Raw genomic sequence first — 24,934 nt, 5'->3', positions numbered from 1 at the left:
AACACCAGGAACCCAAGCACAAACGAAGAACTCGAAAACGGCAAAACCAGCGCTGCTCCACTTCCTAGTACAAACGTGTTAGTCACAAAGAAGACACAAAGATTCCCAGGTTCCCATTTGCAAAGCAATCCAGAAAGATATTGCTGTATTAGTTATTCATTGCTGTGTAACAAATCAGCCCAAAACACAGGGACAGAAAACAACAATGAACAGTGAGCATCTCACACCATTTCTATGGGTCAGAAATTCAGGTGCCACTGAGCCACGTGATTCTGGCTTAGAATCTCATCTGAGGTTGTAGTCGGGATACCAGTCAGGATGCAGTCCTCTGAAGGCTCCATTCGGGCCGAAAGATCTGCTTCCTAGATGGCTCACTCACGTGGCCAGGGGTCTCATTCTCACCCTATGCACCTCTCTATGAGGCTGCTTGAGCATCCCCAAAACATAGCAGCTGGCTCCCCCCCCCACCCCAGATGGAGGGAATCCAAGATAGCAAGGTGAAAGTGGCAAAATCCTCTGTGGCCTAGCCTCAGAAGTCATACACCATCACCTTCACCACAGCCGAGGGGTCACGTGAACCAGCCCTGAGGCAGGTCTGAACACCAGTCGGCAAGGATCATGGGGCGCCACCTTGGAGGACAGCCACCACAGTCCACGCTCTGACCCCCAGTGATTGATGTCCTCCTACCCAGGGACGTAATCAGTCCCTCAGGTAGAGAGAGCGACTTCTCTCTCACCTCCCCTTTTGCTCTATTCAGGTTGCGCACAACTCTGATGAGGCCCACCCCACAGCGGGGAGGGCAATCTGCTTTACTCAAGTCTACCAATTCAAGATCTTTCATTTTTGTTTTTTCAGCTTTATTGAAGGATAATTGACAAAGCTGTACGATATTTAAAGCGTACAACACGATGATTTGATATACCTGGTTCGAGGTAGTTTAGCCATGTACATCTTGGCTCAGGTAACTTGCCCACAGCATTTTCACGGCATAACTAATTGACCATAACACAATTTTGCCATAAAAGATAAAATAACTAGTCGACAGTTTGGTTTCATTTCTCCACTGACAAATCAACCGCCTTCAGCAGAGTTAATGTATTGAAGCTAAGTTATCAGTTTGGTTTCATTTCTCCACTGATGAAGTTCCCATTTTTCTATTCTATAAATCTTAGCCAGCCCTCAGAATGGTCTACAGGGCGACAAGTAGACATGGTGGTCTCGAACAGTGGATGATAACACCTATGTATATTGACTTGATAGAAAATACAGTGATAAAACCCACTGGAAGTGTGAAATAAAAGCGTGCAAAGCCAGATTGCCTGCTATGCTCTCCTAGAACATGATAGTGTATCAGTGGCAATGATAACAAAGCTCAGTTACAAATGCATTACGGCATTAGCATTTCTTCCACGTTTTCCACAGAACTTTGGAACCATCTATCAATGGACATGTGACAATATGCCAAGAACGAACAGCGTAGAAGACTTTCACAACATAATACAGAGCTGGGTTGTAAATATGTATCCTGGTATTTGGAAAACCAATACCTCTCTTAATGAAAGAAGAAATTAATAATTCATTTTATTCATGTTGTCCTATTTCATTATGTCCTTTTTAATTACCCCTCTTTTATTTTGCGTTGTGTTAGCTTTTACAGCAAAATTGCCTTACGGCCAGTTAGTTACACAAAGAAGTCTACAGCAGGGATGTCTACAGCAAAACTACTGGACACGGGTAGAGTGAATATCGGGAAAGGAGTCCTCCCATTGAGTGAATCAACACATCCAACATCTCACATATTTACCTTTTTTTTTCCTTGGTGAGAACCTTTAAGTTCTATTCTCTTAGCAAATTTCAATTGTACAATACAATGTTATCAGGTATAGTCACCATGTTATACATTAGATTTATAGTAACCTCTCCCTATTTTCACCCCCCAATTCAAATGTTGATCTCATCTAGAAATACCCTCACAGACCCACCCAAAATAATGTGTATAACCAGATAGCTGGGCATTCCATGTTACTGTCAAGTTGTCACATAAAAGTGTCCATCATAACCATTAAAATAAAGTCAAATAAATTTATGTTTCAAATATTTGTTGTTTCATGTTTCTCATCCTCATCCTATTTAGTTTGTAGTTTTGCAAATGTTTCACGATACATGCACGATAAAATTATGTGTAGGTGTGCATATATGTGTATATCTCACATTCATGTGCACTGTGTGCTCACAACATTCTTTTTAAGAGGCAGAGGCATGAACTCAAAAGTTTGGAAACAACTGGTTTGGAGAGCCTGAAAAGAAGTGCTCACCCATTCTGAGCTTCTATTTTCAGTAATCGTTTGTCAGGGCATCTATCTGGTGGTTGGTAAGTGGTACCAAAATGCAGTTACCAGCTTGACTGCCTTATGAGAAGTGGCATAAAATGATGTGGTTTTGAGGGGAAGTAAACGTAAAAATCACATCGAGCACGAAGAGGTGGTAGCTGTGGAAAGCATTTAGCCTGTTCTTGAAGATGAACAGAATATTTAGAATCAAGGACAAATTTCCCTTTTAAAAAGCCAGGAAATACATGATCCATGTAAAGACTAAAGCAATGAATACCTAAGACAAGTACCTAGGGAAGATTTTAAGGGGGGGGGAAAAAAAAGCTTTTCCATTTCGGTAAAAATTGTCTTATATTTAAAAAGGAGGGGGCAGTATAGACACTTAATAAGAAGGGAAGAAGGGAGGGAGGTTGAGACGTTGTGAATATCTACTACCATTAGTTGCCAGCTACTTATTCAAAATATTCTACTCTCTTCTCCCTTTGCTGTTCCCTTCCACTGAAATTTTCTTTTAACAGAATCAAAAATCACAAGAATAAGCACACTGCAATCCTTTGCCAGCAGGACCCTCCACTGTGGGAGCTCAAGCCAACACATAGCTAGTCACCACAGACACACCAAGAACCTAGTCTCATGCTTTGTACCTAGTTAGCCATGACGGACCAATGTAGAATGTCCCAATCGAATTGTTCCTCCAAGGGCCATCTTCCCATAACCTGGACTCCAATGCACACAACTAATCATAGATGTACTTACATGCACATTGTGCAATAAGTCATGTAAGACACAGGTTAGCACCAAAATGTCTGCATAATGATTTCTTAGTTATGTCATTATTATTAAGAATTATAGTCTTGGGGTACCTGCGTGGCTCAGTCAGTTAAGCATCTGACTCTTGATTTCAGCTCAGGTTGTGATCTCAAGGTCATGAGATCGAGCCCTGCTTAGGGCTCCACACTTGGTAGGGAATCTTCTTGAGATTCTTTCCCTCTCTCTCTTTCTCTCCCCCCCCCCCCGGGGCCCTCCCTCCTACTCACTCTCCCTAAAATAAACCTTTAAAAAAAAAAAAAGAATTATAGTCTTGGGGTACTTGTGAGGTCAGTCGGTTGGGCATCCAACTCTTGATTTCAGCTCAGGTCATGATCTCAGGGTCAAGGAATCGAGCCTCCAAGGGCTCCTCCACACTCAGCAGGGAGTCTGCTTCAGATTCTCTCCCTCTCCATTTGCACTCCCCACACAAACTCTCTCTCTCTCTCAAATAAATAAATAAATGTTAAAAAAAAGAATTATAGTCTTGGCCATGAGCAACATCTACGATTGATTAAGCCCTTTTTTTGAGCCAGATGCTCTGTATGCATGATTTTCATACACTGTGTCATTTCATCCTTCCAGCAACCCTAGGAGTAAGTAATTTGCCACAGGCCCAATCAGTGGCAGAAGCAGAATTTGACTTCAGAGACTGCGCCCTCCACTACTATACCAACAGTTCTCAAACTTTGATGTGTATAAGAATCACATGAGGGTTCCTGGTTGGCTCATTTGGTTAAGTGTCTGCCTTCGCCTCAGGTCATGATCCCAGCATCCAGGGATCAAGTCCCTCATCAGGCTCCCTGCTCAGCAAGGAGCCTGCTTCTCCCTCTCCCTCTGCCTGGGAGCTCCCCCCTGCTCATGCTCTCTCACTCACTTTCTCAAATAAATAAATAAAATCTAAAAAAAAAAAAAAAAAAAATCAAATAAAATATTGCTTAAAATGCAAGTCCTAAACCCAACCAAAAAAATTCTGACTCAGGAGGCCTGAGGAATGCCCTAGGAATTTGCTTTTTTCCTAAAACACCCCAAATAACGCTAATTTAGGTTGTTAGTAGCTTTCTGGGACACACATTATACTGTATTATAAGAGAGCTCTTAAACTGGTATTTCACTCTAACCAAACAAATTGAACTACATCTCAGATGTTAAAAGTTGCTTTCTAAGTAACTGTCCTCTCTGATGTTATGAATTAAGGGAGAAGAACACAAACACGCACACGTTCAAACTTACCAGACTAAAACACCAGAGGCTATGATTTGCATTACAAAATTATTCTTCAGCTTACAGAAAGGTTCTTTGCAGCGAGAAATTTCCAAAACAAGATGCTACACTGCTCTGCCCATAAATTGAACAAAACTGGTCACTAAAATGGAAAAAAAAAATTAATAGCAGAATTCCCAATGCATAGAAAACCACAGACTAGTGAATATAATTTTAACCACCTCAATTTTGTCTCCCATATATTTTTCTTAAACATCTAGTGCCTGTGCCACGAATCTGCTCTGGAGGGGCAGTTGACAAAAAGCAAGTAAACAACAATCAAGGAATTATTTTTTAAAACACTCGGTTGGGCGACTGCCTTCGGCTCAGATCATGATCCTGGAGTCCCGGGATCGAGTCCCGCATCGGGCTCCCTGCTCGGCGGGGAGTCTGCTTCTCACTCTGACCCTCATGATCTCTCTATCTCATTCTCTCTCTCAAATAAATAAATAAAATCTTTAAAATATAAAAAAATAAAATAAAAAATAAAACACTCAAAAAGAACCAATCTGGGGCGCTTGGGTGATTCAGTCGGTTGAGCGTCCCACTCTTAATTTCTGCTTGGGTCATAGTTTCAGGGTCATGGGACCCAGCCACCCCCCACCATCCGGCTCCATGCCGGGCGTGGAGCCTGCTTGGGATTCTCTCTGACTCTGCCCCTCCCCAACCCCCACGCATGCACACATTCACTCCCTCTCAAATAAATAAATAAAATCATGTCACATCTGACAATCTGATCTTTTTGAGGATTTTATGCTTGTGATTTTATATTGTACTTATATGGCATAGTCATATCTTCTGCCGGTAATAGTTGTCCCTGGCTCATACGGTATTACTGGATATGTCTCCTAATCATGGGTCTGTTTTGGACACAGCATCAAGACTTCCAGTAAACTACCATTTGAATAAGTTTGTGAACAACTAGGCTTGCTCCCCTTTTTTTTAAAGATTTTTTATTTATTTGAGAGAGAGAGCACGAGAGGAGTGAGGGGCAGAGAGAGAATCCTCAAGCAGACTCCCCGCTGAGCATGGCGTCCAAGGGGGCTCGATCCCAGGACCCCGAGATCATGACCCGACCCGAAATCAAGAGTCAGTCGCCCAACTGATGGAGCCACCCAGGTGCCCCTAGCCTAGCTCCCTTTAAATATGATTCTATTTACACCATTTCAACTATATACTTCTCAGAAACACATTTATTATGTAATAGAGTATGTGAAAGAAAGAACTCTTCAATTGTTGATAAAAATTGTTATTCTCATAGTGATTTTCCTGTTGCAAAGCGGTAGTGCCTTAAGCCAGGAAGTCCACATCCCTGAGAGACATGGAGAGGAACTATGCACGAGAATTCTTGCAACAGGTTGCATTATCTCTGCTCTGCAGAACAGGGACATCTCTCAGCAAAAAGAAGGCAGTAAGTGGGAGGAGCCCAGGGGAGGTGCCGGAAACAAAGCCCAACCTCTACTCCCAGCTGTTGATGGGGGGAATGGTATGTAGAGAGCCTCCAGGGATGACTAAATGCAGATTCTACTTGGAAGTTAAGAAACAGAGCTTCACTTCTGGATAGAGTCAGCTTTAACCACCAATTGTGCTTTGGGCTAACAAGCTATTCAAAGAAATGGCTGAGGAGTAGACCTTGAATGATGGGAGGCAGACCCCTTCATAGAGCAAAGGAGGTGCCTGATGGGTGAGTACAGGGCTAAATAAAGCCCAAGATGATCTGTAGGAGCCAGAGATGGGTGGTGCCTCACCACGGCCCCACACTACCCACCCAGGGGCCATACAGTCCTCCAAGGCCCTGTCCACCAACTCACCCTCAGGACCACCAACCACCTCGTCCCGGGAACAGTTTGAACACGTGGATGAGATGGCTCATCCTTTGAAGCCATACCATCCATTGCACTTCCGCTCCCACTGGGTCCTTTGTACATGCTAGACTCTGCCTTCCCTCCCATGTGGGCTAATTACAAATGTGTCCTTATCTTTCATGCTGTACATCCCAGGCCAACAGGTCCAGAAAGATACTGGGTGGTTTGGATGGGCCTTTACATGCCTTGACTTAATTTAGCCCATAGGTCCAAGCCCACATCCACCTTTAAGAACACCTGACCAGCAACCTATCTACAAATGGAAATTGCCACAGAACAATCTGAGTGCACAGGACTGAGGGTTTGCAGGTGGTGTTCCATCCAAGTTGGGTGTTAAAGAGGAAGGAGACTGAAGAACATCAGCTTGAACTGGCCAGACAACAGACAAGTGTTTGGGGCAAGGCTCTGAAAGGAGAAGGAAGCTAAAAGAAGCTGGCCCATTCCAGTCTTCTGTGCATTTCTACTCTCCCCTGATCAGCCAGGATGGCACAACCAGGTAATGAGAAAACTATATTAAACCGTGTTGAGCAAAGTCTTTGTGTGCCAATTTCATCTCTATTGTACTACTGCTGTGCTGGTGGTTAGGACTCTAATTCCTCATTTAAAGTAAGAATGGCTGGGGCACGAGGGCGGCTCAGTCAGTTAAGCATCCAACTCGTGATTTCGGCTTGGGTCATGATCTCATGGGTCGTGAGACTGAGCCCCGCGTTGGGCTCTGTGCTCAGCGTGGAGTCTGCTTGAGGATTCTCTTTCCCTCTTCCTCTGCTTCTCCCTTCTCTCTCCTCTCTCTCTCAAATAAATAAATAAATCTTTAAAAAAAAAATTAAAATGGCTAACATTAATTGAACACTTTCCATGTGCCATGAAGCATGCTAGGACTCACATATAGTATTACACTTAATTCTCACATCGGCCCAACAAGGTAGGCCCTGCTATCTCTCTTTTATAGAAAAGGAAGTTGAGGCCAAGAAGAGTAAGGTAATTTGCACTAACTCAGAGTGAGCAGCAGTCTGGAGTCATCCCGGATAGCCAAGTTGACCTAGGGACATAGTGGCCTGTAAGGACCTTAAGGGGGAGCCCTGTTTCATAGCACCGCATAACCAATATGTATATATAAATGTCCCCCAGATCACTGAGATAAGCTTCCATCATGCTTGTGGAGGCTAGGCAAGATAGCTATTCAAAATGATGACAACAAACTAAATTTGGGTGCCCAAAGAAGTGGAGTTCAGTCAGCTGGAAAACGTAGTTCTGTGAAACAGCTCATTGCTGATGATGCTGGATAAATGAAGTGTTCCCATATTAGTAATAGTAGTCATCAGAGCAGCTCAATTAATAATATTAGTCAAGCTGCAGTGGTTGGACAGATTGGTGTAGGCGAGAAGGGGGAATTCGAGAAACGTTTGGGAAGTCATCTATCTCTAACATAGCTTCAGAGAGACCCAGGCCACACAGGCCCACCTGCCCCTTCCCACCAGCCTCACTCATTGCTCGAAGTGTAATGATGTTTCCAGGTAACATATTTCTGTCTCGCAACCAACACTCGGCTATTGTCCTCTTGTTGTGAACCCCCTACCTCTGGATGCCTCTGTACTTGGGCGCCGGCAGCATTTGAGAATATATATATGTGTTGCAGCCCCTGCACACAGCACAAGGCTATGGTGAAAGCAAACGGATTCTCCTTGTCTGGTATATTGATGCTGTGCAGCAGAAAGCCAATAAGTGCATGACCTTGTTCCACACACAAATCCGTTCTTTTAACAGGCTTTTCCTCTAAGGCAGCAAGTCTGCACGGGTAGGGAGAACAGAATGAATTTTCCTTTTAAGAAATGTAGAAGACAGTACTCATTTTTTCCAGCCCCCCTTTTTTTTTTGTCTCTTATTTTCCCAGTTTTAATAAAATATACTTACAAAAGCATCTCCCTTCTTGCACATAATGATATTAGCCAAGGCATCTTGCTGAAAGGTCTTCCTTCCTCTATCAGTTGCTGGAAATGGACCCCAGCCATATAGATTCACGCCAGATTCTTATTGGTTACAATAGAGATGCCATATTTCTGCCTGAATTCCTATCTGACCTCTTGACTACATTGGACACATGGATATATGGATGGACAGAAAGACAAATAATGAGATGCTACAGGTCAATAACTGCTTTCAAACCAATGCTATAATTAAGAAAGCACAGGTTTGATTTTCCTGCTGCTACATAACTCTTGTTTGGGGGTGTGCAACGTTGAGACTGATTTATGCCATAGCACACCATGAATAAAGCTTTTGAAGTAGAGAAATGTAGCCACAAATGTTTGTTTAATTTACATGTATGTTAATAGGTACTCAGCTTACATGTACGTGTCCCTATGTACTACATAGCATTATGTTACCAGACATTGACTATGTGCCAGGCACCGTGCTGGTGATGGCCATTCAAAGACAGATGAAAAAAGAAAAAGGAAAAAAACAAAACAGAACCTGCAACTAAAGGGCAGTGCCATACAATGAGGATTAATGAACACCATTTTTTAAAACTGTTTGAACACCGTTCTATGTTTCAAACTGAAAACCACCCCTTTCTCCCTCCACCCATGAATCAGTCAAGAACAAAAGGAAATGATTCTGAATTTTTCGCTTTCTTTCCAAGCACCTTGGGAAGAGCCAGGCATGCAGCCAAAAAGGAGGGGGATTTTGCTAAGGAAAAACACCACCCTGTTTGGCTTTGGTGGAAAAAAGAAAGAAAGAAAGAAAGAAGCAACTGCATCATGTATCGGAGGCTCGAATGATGTGTATAGGAAAAGAGTGTTTTTGTGGATAACTGCCATGGGCGAAACAGCAGATCTAATCAAAAGCACTACACACGTGGATGTTCCCAGCCTCTGGGAGAAGGGAACTCTTACAACGGCTGGGTTTCTAAGTTTTTCGTCTTCAATTCAGCAGAGGGTAGACAGCCTTACAATGCATAAAATATTCCTCAGAGCCTCCCTGTCCTCTCAGCAGGAGAAAAAAAAAAAAAAGGCAAGAAAGAAGAAGACTCATCACTAAGACAAACCATTAATTCCACATTAATTCCAAACTAATAAAATTCTCTTATCTCCATCACACAGGTGAGTTGTGGTGTGAATATCCGTGAGGTTCCATACATATGAGCAGCCAGAATTGTCGCTGCTATCCGCTCTCCCTTCCTAGGAGCACAGGAGCTGAGTCTTGGCTTCGGGGAGCAAGAACGCTCAGATTAATCAGCCCCTCATCGTCCCTCTGCCCACCTCTGCCATGTCCGCTTTTGTCTCCCACCAGAGACTGATGGAGCCCTGATACACCCGCGGCCGCAGGACCGGCAATAACGTGAGGTAGGGCGAGGCGCCGCTCTCGCCCTCTAGAGGGCGCTGTCCACTCCAGGCTCCGGAGGCCTCCCCAAGGTCACCTGCGCGGAGCCTGTTCTCCCACATCTATTTTTTGGAAAGTCTAAACATTGAACAGGCCTAAACAGGCAGGAGTGGGAGAGGGAGCTGTGAGAGGAGCCAGGGCCTGGCGCTCAAAGGCCGAGGGAGGAGAGGCGCTCTCCCCGGGACTGCTTCGTTCCGGTGGCTGCAGATGATGGTTCCGTTTGGCTCCAAGTCCTGCCCTGTGTGGTGGCAAACAGTAGAACACAAAACAAGGCAAAACAAGACGGCGGGAGAGGGAGGGCCTGTATTATTAAAGGCAGCCCTACCCGAGATGTCTGGGTGTCGGAAGGTCAAAGATACCAAAACCACCAGGAAACTAGACCCCAAATACATGCGTTTTAAAACCAGATCGAGGGCGCCTGGGTGGCTCAGTTGGTTAAGCGACTGCCTTCGGCTCAGGTCATGATCCTGGAGTCCCGGGATCGAGTCCCACATCAGGCTCCCTGCTCGGCAGGGAGTTTGTTTCTCCCTCTGACCCTCCTCCCTCTCATGCTCTCTGTCTCTCATTCTCTCTCACTCAAATAAATAAATAAAATCTTAAAAAAAAAAAAAAAAAGAAATAAAACCAGATCGAGACTGGGCTATTTACCAGATCTCCCTGGACCACCTCCCACCCCCCCCAAATCATGGGACAGCCGTGGCTAAAGGGTCACCGTGCACCTGCGCCCTGCCAAGCACCATGTAGGTTTGCGTGGATCGCTCCCCGCCCCCCCCAGCGCCCCTCCAGCACAGGGGCTGTTACGCCCCACTTACAGGTAAGAAAACAGACACGTGGTGTGAAAACTTACCCAAGGGAACCCAGCCAGCCTGTAGGAGCTGGGACTTGCACCCTGCTGATCCGACTCCGGGGTCCACATCCCTGACTGCTATGCTCAGTGGACGCTAAATGCCATGCCTCTGGCAACAGCCAGAAAAACTTGATAGCCTTCTCAACCCAAATAGTAAAATCCAACTCAACTGAACTCCCATCAGCCCTGCCAAGAGGTTGAGTGAGGATGTCCCCCAGTGTCTATTCTTTCCTGTTTACCAGATGTCAAAGGGTAAGGAATATAGAAAAGAAAGTAGGCTCCTGTGAAAAGTGAGTGAAACCCCTATTAGAAAAATAAAGTAGGGCACCTGGGTGGCTCAGTCGGTTAAGTGTCTGACTTCGCCTCAGGTCGTGACCTCAGGGTCCTGGGATTGAGCCCAGCTGGGAGCCCCGGGTGGGGTTCCATGATCAGCAGAGAATCTACTTGTCCCTCTACCCCTCCCCCAGCTCATGCTCGCTCTCTCTCAAATAAATAAAATCTTGAAAAGAAAAGAGAAAAGAAATGAAAAAAGAAAAAGAAAGTCTGGGGGTGCCTGGGTGGCGCAGTTGGTTAAGAGCCAGACTCTTGATTTCTGCTCAGGTGGTGATCTCCAGGTAATGAGTTCTGAGTCTGCTGAGTTTTCTCTCTTCCTCTCCCTCTGCCCCTCCTCCCTCCTTGTGTACAAACTCTCGCTCTCTCGCTCTCTCTCAAATAAATCTAAAAAAGAGAGAAAGAAAGAAAGAAAGAAAGAAAGAAAGAAAGAAAGAAAGAAAGAAAGAAAGAAAGAAAGAAAGAAAGAAAGAAAGAAAAAGAAAAATAAAGTATCTAAGGCTAGGAAATCAGTCTCCTAGAATTATACTAAGACCCAACATCCAGGATATTCCATAGATATTTTTTCAACCAACTTGAGCCCAGCCCCGACTTTGAGAACCCAGCCAGGCGGGACCCTTCTCCTCCCAAAGAGGTGCTCTCAGCTGCCGGGGATTCCGCCTTCACCAGGCTCTGGTCTGAATCCGTTGCCCTTCCTCCATCAGATTTATTTGCTCCCCCACTTTACTGAGAAGCTCCAGCCCCTCCTCCAGGAATCTCCTTTAGTTTTCATTCTTCAGCTCAACAGTTCGATATATCTCCGCTTTGAGGGGTTCTTTCTTTTGTTTTGGCAAGACAGATGTTCTTCCTCCTTTCCAAAGAGTCGTGTCTACTCATGCCCCTGGACTCAACCAGGACGCCCTCCTGCCCCTTAGTCTGTCCTACCCTCGGCTCTTCCACTCTGCCTACAAACCTGCGCTCCCCTCATATCCTAAGAAATGCAATAAATTAATGAATAAAACATTTAAAACCATCCTTTTATCCATGCCCCTCTTTGTAGGCAGGTTTACAAAATTGCCCAGTCCTCAGAGTCACCTGGGCCCTTGTTAGTGATACAAACGCCCAGGCACTTTCGCCTAGATACTGACTTATCAGGTCTGAGACAAGGCATGGGAGTCTGCGTGACTAGGCAAGTTTGGGGAACACCCCCTTCAGCTCTACCTTCCGTGTCTGCACACGCTGAGCACGTGGGCCCTCATCACTGCCTGCGTCCTCCCCTCCCACTCGCCTGTAAGCCTACTGCAAAGCTCCCACCTTAACAAACTTTTCTCTTGTGGGTATTTCGTAACATGACAACAAAGCCAAGTGGGACTACAAGTCCCAGAATTGGCTAACCTGCACGGTTCTGGGGGAGGGGAGGGCTGGCCACACAGAGAAGTCTGCCTGAGATTTGTAGGGCAAGAGCGAAGCAACAGGGGCACTCCATAATTCCATAATGCGTGCCCCTCAACAGTGGTCCTGCTTCTCTGATTAGACCCTATTTGATGTACATATTGGTACTAGAGATGACTCCCAGGGACAAGAACCTTAAAGATGGGTTCCTTGACTTGGAACTGGTTTATGGGGAATTGATTCTCCGATATGATTAGATTTAAAGGCATTAATGGCCCTGTCACCAATGACAAAACGTACATTGGTAGCCTGTGGCATGTAGTGGCAAAATATTCATTAAATTGTCACCTGAAACACTTGTAATTGTCTAGAAGACAAGGCTTTTCAGGATCAAGTAGTTGCTGCTATCCTAGATTTTGGTGCAAATAAAGAATATAACAGTTGGTTGCTTTGAAGAGTACTAGAAAACTTAACCAAAAAAAGAGAATAAATTTGGGGCATCTCAATCCCAGTTTGAGGTTTGAGGAAAGAACCACAAAGCTTCCAGGACTGCTCTCACAGAGCTCTTGTCTCCTGTAGCCAAGATTTCTAGAGACAAAAAAAGAAAAAGAAAAAGAAAAGTCCAATCTTAAGGATTGATGAATCACAAATTGAATTTGCAGTCTTGCAGGATCTCATGTTTCATTATGTTAAACTTGTTATGTGCATTTTACCACAATAAAACATTTTTGGAAAAACTACTTAATCAAACGGGTCCCTCTTCAGGGCGCCTGGCTGGCTCAGTTGAAGGAGCATGTGACTCTTGATCTTGTGGTCATGAGTTCGAGCCCCACGTTGGATGTAGAGATTACTTAAATAGATAAAATAAATAAGCTTTAAAAAATAAATGGGTCCCTCTTCAAACCGATTCTCAAACTTTTAGAATTGGAGAAAACTTTTTAACATTATGAATTTCACCCCTCACATTCCTGCCAACACACACACAGAAACACATGATGGTGATTGTACTTCTGGTGTCTTTGAAGGAGAAAATCGGTAAGGGAAGGTAATATTTTTTTTTTTAATATCAGAGCATTGATAAGGACCCTGAAAAGGAGAGTTTCTGTCAAACCTTATTTGTCAGTGGAAGCAGCCCTTCCTCCTTGTCTGAGTTTTCTTTTTCTGAGTTCCTCCTGTCTCCTCTGAGACAGTTTCCTTATAGAGGATTCTCCCCACGCCATACCCATATGACTCTCAATGCTTCTAGACCTATGACCACACACAAGTCCCAGCTGGTCTCAGGAGCTAAACTACAAAGTGTGACCCATGAAGAGGTGCAATACACACCAAAAGTACAAACATTTCATGAACTTTCATCAACAGCATCCTCGGAGACCTGTTTAGGAATGAACCCTACAGGTGTTGGATCAGAGGGGAAGGGAATTATTGGACTGGGCCAAATTTGTTGATAGGGTGCACTGAACAAAAATTCTAGATTTAATGTGTTAACTCAAGCAGCTGGGAATGATTCTAAAAGTTTGTGTCATTGGTTTCCTGGAATATAGAAATGCAAGTGACCTATTCTGAGTGAAGTTGAAATGCCAGAACTTCCTTGGTAAACAAAAGAAGACATCTAGATGCTATGGAAGATCCGAATTGTAGAGTGGACTTAGATATCTGACCTGCCAGGAAGGTTCAGGGTCCTCCTCTCGCCAAGACTGTGAGAAATGAATTTATGAGGACAGCCCTGGCATCCTTGAAGAGCCCTGTGGCAGCTCTTATCTGCAGGCCTAGAATGCCAGTGGGAATTGCTACCATCAAACTAGCAAATTCACTGGGGTCCTGGGGTAGCAGGGGGCCTTAATCGTAAAGATGAGGTTAGCCAGGTGACCATAATGGGCAGTGGAGCCAGAGCAAGAATCATAATGGTTTGAACCATCAAAATCTTTAGCATTGACTAATCAATCTTGGTATCCGTAGAACTGAAACAGATGTACAACCTACTAGCTTTAGATCTGGTGACAAGAAGTCTGAGTCAAATCATCACACTAGAGAGTTGTAGCCCCTCAACCTTTTCCTAGCTTTGAGCTAGTTCACCAACCCAGAGCCTTTGGAATGAGGGTAGGCTGGTTCCCCTTTAGAAAGACCCCAGCTACACAGTTAATAATTAGCTGACTGATACATCTCCCCAAAAGTCTGCTGTGACTCCTAATTCCAGAAATGCTTATGGACTATAGCACTTGACACCATGGTCTGCCTCCCCCTTGAAACTTCCGATCCATGGCATCCCTGAATCATGTGCTTCTGCTCTTTCTGCTGCATGTCTGACTCTCCTTCCCAGGTTCTTCTTTCTAATCCCTAAAGATGAGCACCCCTACATTTCTATCCTGGTCCCTTTTCTCTTCCCATTTCCTAAAACACTTACTTCAGTAGTTCTATATCTCTTCTACACAGAGGCTCCAAACTCCCCTCCACGCATCATCCCTGCTCTCCAGTTTGCTAACCATCAAACACCTGGATGCACTATTGTCACCTCAAAATCATCCCGTATCTGCTATGGACTGAATGTTTGTGTCCCCCTAAAATTTGTATGTTGGATCCCTACCCCCACTGTGATGGTATTAGGCAGTAAGGCCTTGGGAGGTAATTAGGTCATGAAGGTGGAGCCTTCAGACATGGGATGACTGCCCTTATAAAAAGGACCCCAAAGAACTCTGTGGTCCTCGGGGCGCCTGGGTGGCTCAGATGGTTAAGCGTCTGCCTTCGGCTCAGGTCATGATCCCAGGGTCCTGGGATTGAGCCCCACATCGGGCTCCCTGCTCAGCGGGGAGCCTGCTTCTTCCCCTCCCTGCTTCTCCCCCTGCTCATGTCCTCTCTCTCTCTCTGTATCTCTGTGTCTCGAATAAATAAATTAAAAAAAAAAAGAACTCTGTGGTCCTCATTCCACCATGTGAGAATGCCAGAAGTGGGCAGTCAGCAGTCCTGAAGAGGGCTCTCACCAGATCCCAATCATCCTGGCACCTTGATCTCAGACTTCCGGCCTCCAGAACTGGGAGAAATACATTTCTGTTGTTTATCAGCCTACCCAATCTGTAGTACCCTGTTCTGGCAGCCCAAACAGACTAAAACAATATCATTTTTCCTTCTGAACTCCTATTAATAATACCATGATTTTCCCAATCAGACTAGAAACACCAGGCATCCTTGGGCGCCTGGGTGGCTCAGTTGGTTAAGCGACTGCCTTCGGCTCAGGTCATGATCCTGGAGTCCCTGGATCGAGTCCCGCATCGGGCTCCCTGCTCGGCAGGGAGTCTGCTTCTCCCTCTGACCCTCCCCCCTCTCATGTGCTCTCTCTCATTCTCTCTCTCTCAAATAAATAAATAAAATCTTAAAAAAAAAAAAAAATTATTAGAAACACCAGGCATCCTTGACGCCACCTCTCTCTTCCCTTCCCACATCTTACCAGTCACCAAATACTAGCAATTTTATGTGTAGAGTCTCACCTTTCTATTACTAGAAACATAACCCAAGCTCAAATCCGTGTCATCCCTGGAGGAAAGATAGCAGCTTTCCACTTCCATTCTCTCTCCCAAACATCCAGTCTACTCTTCTTCATGTATGTTCTCTTTTGGTGTGTGAAGTTCCACTATTCAAAAACCCACTGTGATTCCTACTTGCCTCTAAAATACAGTCCAAGCTCCAGAATTTAGTATTTTTGCCCTTTATTAACAGGCCCTCAATCTGTATTCTTCACGTCATGACATTTTCAGGTTTTTTACATAACCATATTCCAACCAAACCCTACCATCCACTGACTATGACCCACACGTTCTCATTCCTACATCTTTCTTCACAACATCCCCTGTCTGCCATGCCTTCCTTATCTCCACCTGTTCACTTATTCCATAAATACCATTGAACATCTCCCAGGTGTAAGGCCTTGTGCATATCAGGGCATTATTCTTCCCTGGATTGCTTAGACCCTGGCCTGTTGAAATCCTCTGATTCCTACAAGGTTAGTCCATACTGTGGTATATGGACTCCATGGACTCCACCTTGGTCTCTTGGCCAGGAGTGACTGCCTGACCACTGCACTCTTTACCTCACTCATAGTATTTGTCCATGCCAGATGTTAGTCATTCATCCCTAGGACCTTTGTCATTGCTGTTCCCTCTGCCCAGTAAGCTGTTCCCAGACTCCATGTAGCCAAATCCCTCCCTTCCTTCTGTCTCCACAAAAATGGCACCTCCTCACAGTCTTCTCTAACCAGTCTACCTAAAATATCCTCCAACTTTTATCCTACTTCATTTTTCTTCCTTGAAATGATCAGTACTTTAAGGGGGAGTGTGTGTGTGTGTGTAGTTTATAGTTTGTGTGTTGTATGTCTATGTGTCCCCATGGGCTACCAGCTCTATAAATACAGGGATGCTGTATCCTAAAATTGTCCTTTAGAAACAGCAATCACCTCTCCCTGATCATCTGTCTTAACTTCACAAAGAACACCCAACTAGGAAATTGTAGTTTATATGTTCTTTGGGCCAGATCAGGTTCTTAGACAGGGCTTCCTTTGCCCAATAATTATATCCACAAGCAGAAAGGGAGAAAGATATGCATTTATTCTCTCCTGTCCAGCTCATTACTTCTGATTTTTTTTTCCTGGTTATATCTAAAACAACCATGGCCTTCTTCCCAAGCTTAGCAGAATATAAATGAAGAATGTAACAAATGTCTCTGAATGAATCCCCCTCCCCAAGAAACAGAACGTTGCATCTCTTTCCCACTGCTCGATATCCTCCAGATGATCTGAAATATTGATGGCACTAACCACTGGCCACAGTTCTCTTTTAGGGCAGCTGCCTTCGGTGGGGACGACCACAGTCCCTTCCCACGGAAGAGCCAGGGGACCAGGAGCTGTAAAAGCAGGGAACGATAAAAGCAGGAACAAAGATACTCAGCCCCACATCCACCTGGCTTCAGGGCAGACACACCGCTTCGTGTCCCATTAGCTCTAGAAGGAAACAACCTTGGGAGGGGGCCTCCCTCATTTCTCTGGGTTCTCCAGAACTTTTGTCCATTACTTTTGTGGGTAACATGGAGTCAGTATTTTTTTTTTAACCATCGCTGACTGGATAAGAGGGCTCTGTGGGAGCATCAGTTGTCCCAGGTGGCAGCGACAGCTCATTCTTCCGCAATGCATCTGAGAACAGTAGATCAGTAGTGAAGGCGTGCTGTCCTTTCCTTGCCCCCCGCCCCCTCTCCCGCCCGACATGATTGTGAGCACCCAACAGAAAAGGAAAGGTTGACTCTTCTAACGAAATGGATGGCCCTTACTGAAAGACCAATCTCAGAAAGGCCTCTTGGGAAGGGGTAAAGCACCCCAGCCTGACCCCACTGAACACCCAGAGCAGGGGATATGTCAAGACAACGGGCTCTGCACTCAGGCTTCCCACACAACAACAAAGCCAGGACACTTCCCTTTCCTGACCCTGAAGCATCAGTTGTGTTCAACCCCTTCATTCACGGCCCATGGGAAGGCTACTTGGTATGTATTTGTGGTCTCTGTGACGTGTGGGTCCCTATGGTACACACATCTGTAGCTGGCCTCACCCGTCTTCCCACCAGCCAGATAGGTCCCTTCCACTTCTCTAGTACTTGGTCTGATCTATGACTTAATTATCTAGCCTCAATTAATTTAATTTACCACAGAATCAGGCCAACTGAAAACTGACAACCCAAAGAAATTCTTCGCAGATTCTTTGGTGTATTTCTGAAGGGAATAACATCCTGTCACTTTTAGACAAGTCGCTTGATTTCTCCGGGCCTGGGTTCCCTCACAAATAAAACGATGGAAGTAGATTTGTTGGTGGCTCGAACACTGGCTGCATATTAGAATCATCTGGGGAACTTGTAAACCAACCATGGGGCCTGAGCCCCTCCTTCCCAGACCAATTAAATTAGAATCTGGGGGAAGGGGTGGAGGCCAAGGCCCTGTACTTTTTAAAAGCTCCCCAGAGATCCTTTTAGGCAGCCAACTTTGGGGGACAACCAGCAGATTGGATGATCCCTCCCACAGCTTTAGTGCCAACCTCACTTTACCCTGAAAGTCCCCACCATGGGCCCTGAGCAGCTATCATTCGGGTGACCGAGCCTTGTGAGCCATCTCTGACAGTGGCTCGCTCTGGAGGGAAAGGTAGCCACAGGATTGTTAGCCCACCCAGTGATGTCTTACTGTCCCAAGTAAGAGGTTCAGTTACAAACAAAATGGCGTCCTTGGCATCCTTAATGTGTCTTTCAAGAAGACAGGACCAGAGGTCCTCAGGACTTTCCCTGGACCTTCAATCTGTCAAAAAATGCACAGAGAAGACAGTCATCGACACCCACACCCTCACTGCAAAGGTAACGTGCCCCTTCCCCCCTCCTTATCCATTCTCCCCCTGATCTCTCCTTCATCCATTCGTCCCACACATACATGTTAAGTGCCTGTAAGTCCCTGGCACTGTTCTAGGCCCCAGGGAGGTATTACTGAACAGAAGTAGACAAAAAAGACAGGAGAGCCGGGTAGGGGGAATGGGATGTGCTAGGGGAAGCAGCCGGGGTTAAGCAGAAATAAAACAGAAAGGTGGTTGGCTAGGCCTCATTGCCAAGGCACAATCTGAGCAAAACCATGAGAGACAGGTCCTTTCTCTTCCTTTCCCTGCTCTGTTCCACACAGAGTGCTGCACAGCCTCGCATCGTCATTATTTCACGTGTTAGTCATTTCCTGCATCACATTTGCTGACTCTACACAGCACAGAGCACCTCACAGGCACTGAGGAAAAATCCTTCGCTGGAGGAAATAAAGCTGAAGGGCTGGAGGAAGTGTCATTACCCGTAATACAACCCACGCCATTGGGCAGCACCCACCGGGGCCATCCCTCGCCCCTCGGTGACTCCTCAAAGCCAATGCCAGCCCGCAGTACCTCTCATGCCCCTGACGCTGCAGCACCAGAACTCCTTTCCAGTTCCCTTCAAATTCAGAAATGTGGCCAAATCAATTTATAGAGCAGAGTTTTTCGATGTACAATGTTTTTCTGTAATGAACCTGCCTGCGCCTTGGCTTCTCTCTCAAAGAAGACATAGGCAGCAACCATAGCTTCAAATGAGCAGTGAATTTATAGTAAAACTGAAATCTACCATCATCTTTCCAACCTCTGGTAAGCCACACCCTCTCTGATAAGCACAAAACCGCACGCTCCTTTAGTGGGCATTAAACTTGCAAAAGAAACAATGAATGAGGCCTAAATACAACATGGTAATTTTTTTAAACACATTTTTATCTTGAAAGATTCCTTCACTTGAAAAATCATGTAATATTAATGTGAACACTAAGTCTGCTTGATTACTTGCGCCCTGGCTTGTTTAGGGAGAAATAGTCAGATTTTTCTTTTCATTTTCCAAGTAAAAAATACCATAATATTGACAGTGCTTTTCCAAAATGACACAGGGTCTTATATTAGGTGTTAACAGGAGAAGGCAAAGCTGTATTTTAAACTATGATGACCTAAGAGCTAAAGGATGCCAAAAAACATAGCAGTTTTTGGAATGAGCACACAGCTTGGAACCAGGCACCATGTTTTTTAATTCAGATAATAGGGGCGCTTGGCAGGGTCTGCTTTGCCAAGTCTGCATGATTTGACTCTACGATCACGAGCTCTGAAGCCTCAACCTAATTCTCAAGATTAGTGAGATCTTAGGGCCGATCTTCAGTACCGTCCGGTACCAGAGTGGAAGAAAGATGAATGGAAACCAGGTCCACGTGTGTAGCCTTAAAAAAGAAAAGGTTTATGTGCCTGCAGTCTCCAGAGGCTTATAATAGAACTTCAATAATAGCTGAGCTGGAAAAGAGGCAGGGGCCTGTAGCTTCATCCCCTGGAGGAAGAAATCATGATATTGTCAAGTAGTGAGAAAAATAAAAAATGGAAAATGTTACCAACAAGAATGTTAGACTGAATGGCAGACTGTATTATACTTTGTTGTCCTTTGTATTCAAAGATAATGTGCCTGACAGTGATTGTTCTCCGAGCCTTAGCATGTGGCTTAAATACCAATGGGGAAACTCAAGAGTCTTTGCCATGCTCTATAAATTGTTCCATGCTTTGCTACAGCCCTGTCACTATTTGTGACTCCACAGCATAGATTCATGGTTAACCTGAAGCCTTTGGTCCAAGGGGAGGGAGCTCACGCCTTCCCTCCCACAGTGATCGGCTCATGGCTGAGGTTTAGCAGAAATCGATGTTACAAATAGCTGGGGAGCCACTCTTGTTGTAGGAGGGACATACCTTTTATCCCCCCCACCCAATAACCTATGGAACAGTGAAGCATATGATGGTGGTAGACGGCATTGAGTAGAGAGCACAGACCAAGTCTGGAGTCTCGCAGCCCTGCCCAAATGAAATGCTGAGCTTCAGAGAAGAGAATCACACCAACCACAACTGCCATTTATCAAGCACCTATACCAAGGATTTACATTCAGTACCTGATTTAATTCTCACAATAGCCATGCCATATAAGGTTTACAATCTTCATTTACAGATGAGGACACTGAGGTCCAGAACAATTAAGTTATTTGTCAAGGGTCAAAGAGTTAATAAAGAGGACCTCTGGTTTCCAGTTCGGCATATAAGGAGCTAAAAGTAGCCATTCTGTCCTAACAAGTAAAAAGCTGAAAAAAACTTAAAAATCAGCAATTCTTAGATCCATCAGAGAAGTGAGGTCACACAGCAAACCACTTGCCACCAAAATTGGAGAGACAGATAAGTAAATACAGAGAATCACAACTTGCCACAGTGGACACCCATGAGCAGAAACCAACACAGAAACCAGAGCCAGGGCAGAAAAACCTGAACCATAACTGACGAATTGCTAGAGTCTTGGTGTGGGCAAATCTCAAAGTTAAAAATTCCAGGGGGACCCAGGCATAAGGGGGAACTCACACATCTGTGAGTTTCACCTCCAGGAGCTCAACTAGATCCTCATAGTAAATATCAGAGAAAAATCTCCCAGGCTTCCAGCAGGAAGAGGGGAAAGGAACCATTTTGAAATACATCAGACCATTCTGATTTTTTGGTTTGTTTGTTTGTTTTTAAGATTTTGTTTGTTTATTTGAGAGAGAGACAGAGATAGCGAGAAAACAAGAAGGAGAGGGAGAAGCAGGCTCCCCGCTGAGCAGGGAGCCCGACCTGGGACTTGATCCCAGGACCCCAAGATCAAGACCCAAGCTGAAGGCAGGTGCTTAACCGACTGAGCCACCTCAAGCATTCTGTTGTTTTTAACAAGGCCTGTTCTCAGGACAACCTATTTTACCAGAACATAACCCACTTGGTGGGGAGGGAGACTACCAGTTCTAGCCCTTTCCAGCCATCCTATCCCACTTAAGGGGGAAAAAAGCTGAAACACACTGGTGAATCTCACAGTCCAAGGGAACAGGCTCAACAAAACCCTGAGACCTAATCATAGGACTACAGAATGCTTCCCCTCCCCCCACACCCTCTCACCACAGCGCTGGAGGACTATTTCCTGCAGTTCCTTTCACCCAGTACATCTTGTCCACCTTTCAATAAAAAATTACAAGGCATACTAAAAGGCAAAAAAAAAAAAAAAAAGACCACAGATCGAAGAGCCTTAACAAGCATCAGAACCAGAGTCAGATATTATTGAAATGTTGGAGTTATCAGGCGAAGAATTTTTTGAAACTGTGATTAATAGGCTAAGGTATTTGACAGAAAATGTAGACAACAAGAAAGGACAGATGGATAGTACAGAGATCAAAAACACTGTACCAGAAATGAAGAATGCCTTTAATGGGCTTGTTAGTAGACTGCACACGGCTGAAAGAATCCCTGAGCTTGAGGATATAACAATAGAAATTGAGAAGCAAAGAGAAAAAAGATTGAACAAAAACAGAACAGAACAAAGTTATCCCAAAAACAAAGGGATAACTACGAAAGCTATAACATATGCATAATGGGGATGTCAGAAGGAGAAGAAAGAAAGAAACAGAAGAAATATGTGAAGCTATAACGACTGAAAATTTCCCCAAATTCATGTCAAACACCAAACCACAGGCACAGAAATTTCAACAACACCGAGCATGATAAATGCAAAAACAAAAACAAACACAAACACAAAAACACCTACACCTTGGCATAGCATATTCAAAGTTCAGAAGATCCAAGATAAAAACCTCCAATGACACCCAAGGAAGAAAATAACCTTACCTGTCGAGGAGCAAAGATAAGAAGTGTATCTGACTCCTCCTCAGAAACCACGCAAGCAAGAAGGAAGTAAAGTGAAATCTTTAAAGTGTCAAGTTAATTAAAAAAAAAAAAAACTATCATCTAGAATTCTATAGAATTCTATTCTCTCTGAGATTAGCCTTCCAAAGTGCAAGAAAAATAAAGACCTCCTGAGATAAAAACTGAGGAAATTTGTAGCCAGTAGATCTGCCTTGCAAGAAATGTTAAAAGAAGTTCTTCAGAGACAAGGAAAATGATACAGGTCAGAACTCACACACACATTAGGAGAGGGAACACACTGGAAACTGAATGAGTGAAGGTAAAACAAAAACGTTTATTTTTCATATTCTTAACTGATCTGACAGGTAACAGTTTATTAAAAGTAATAGCAACAATAATAATATGCAGATGCCAAGGAAGTATATGAAAAGATGCTTCACATTATACGTCATCAGAGAAATGCAAATTAAGACAAAAATTAAGTACACACCACACATCTATTAGAATGGTCAAAATCCAAAACACTGACAACACCAAATTCTAGTGGGAATGTGGAGCTCATTCTGGTGGGAGTGCTAATGATGCAGCCACTTTGGGAAACAGTTTGGCAGTTTCTAAGAAAACTAAGTATACTCCTACCATATTATCTAGCAATCATGCCCCCCTGCTATTTACTCAAGTAAACTGAAACTTATGTCCTCACAAAAACCTGCAGCACATGGATATTTATAGCAGTTTTATTCATAATTGCCAAAACTTGGAAGCAACCAAAATGTCCTTCAGTAGATGAATGGATAAATACACTGTGGTACATCCAGACAACAGAATATTATTCAGCACTAAAAAGAAATCCATCTATCAATGAAAAGAAATGCACATAATTAAGTGAAAGAGGGCAATCTGAAAAGGCTACAGAGTATATGATTCCAACTATATGACATTCTGGAAAATGCAAAACTATGGAGACAGTAAAAAGATTAGCAGTTGCAAAGGAGGGCTGGAGAGAGCGAAGGATGACTAGGCAGAGCACAGGGGATTTTTAGGGCAGCAAAACTAGAATGTATCATACTATGATGGTAGATACATGTCATTACACATTTGTCAAAACCCATAGAATATACTACACCAAAAGTGAACCCTAATATAAACTATGGACTTTGGGTGACAATGTGTGTCAATGTAGGTTCATCGATGGTAACACATTACCACTATGTTGCTGGGTATGGATGGTGGGGGAGACTGGGTATGTGTAGGGTTAGGGAATATATGGGAAATCTCTGTACTTTCCACCAAAGTCTAAAAATGCTCTAAAAAAAATAAAGTTATTAATTGAAAACATAATAAGTTCTAGAGCTAAATTTGATCTCAGGTAAATTTAACTGTAAAACCTGCACTTGACTTGGCAATGCGACAGCCTGTAAGATTAAAATAGCAGTTCCCAAGCCACTGAGTAGGACCCTGCAACACTCTGTGTCTTTGGTCCTTTCTTCTTAAGGCTTCCCAATTTTAAGTTACCTTTCAACAGCCAAGGGGATCATACCGTCACCCACACCACACAGTGAGGAACTGTATGACTGTACGCAGGCAAAACCATTAAGGAGATGCTTTAGTTTCATCAATAAGTACTAAATTCTAGTTTATCAGCGGTATATTGCTGACAAACAAACCATCCCAAAACCTAGGGGCTCAAAACAACAACAGTTTACTATTTGCCATGATCCCACAGGTTAGCCAGGTAGGTCTTCTGCTGCTCTCACTTGAGCCAACTCATACAACCATACTCACTGGTAGACCAGCTGGGGCCTGTGCTCAGCTCGGATGGCAGAAATCTCTGAGTCTCTCCCTCTCATGGTCTTTTGTGCTGGGCTTCTTCACAGCTTGGTGATCTCAGATGTTCAAGACAACAAAAGCAGAGGCTCTAAACCCTCTTAAGCCCTAGCCTCCAAAGTTGGACCATGTTCCTTCAAGCTATTTCCATTGCTCAGAGCAAGTCATAACGCCAGCCCACACTGACAGAGTGAGGAAGCAGACCTCTCGGTGGGAGAAGCAGCACAGTCACATTATAAAGAAGCATGAACACAGGCAGGCATGATTTAATGGGGGCCGTTATTGTACATATTACTGTACCATGGTCTTCTCTTTGGTCCCAGTGATTTGGTCCCAGTGATTCACATTCAAATTCTCCAAAGTCTCACCCAATTCTAGCATCAGACTCAGAGCTCATGATCCCATGCAAGTCAAGTCCAGATGGAAAGAGAGGAATAAGATAACTGCAATAGACACTCCCATTTAAAAAGGAGTTCAGGTCTTGGTCTCAGTTCAGGTCTTGGTCTCAGGGTCTTGATCTCAGGGTCATGAGTTCAAGGCCTGTGTTGGGCTCCATGCTGGATTGGAGCCCACTTTAAAAAAAAAAAAAAAAAACGGGGCCCCCGGGGGGCCCCGTTGGTTAAGCGACTGCCTTTGGCTCAGGTCATGATCCTGGAGTC

Source organism: Neomonachus schauinslandi, chromosome 8 (assembly GCF_002201575.2).
Source record: "Neomonachus schauinslandi chromosome 8, ASM220157v2, whole genome shotgun sequence".
NCBI lineage: Eukaryota > Metazoa > Chordata > Mammalia > Carnivora > Phocidae > Neomonachus > Neomonachus schauinslandi.
Note: the sequence above shows the minus strand (reverse complement) of the source record.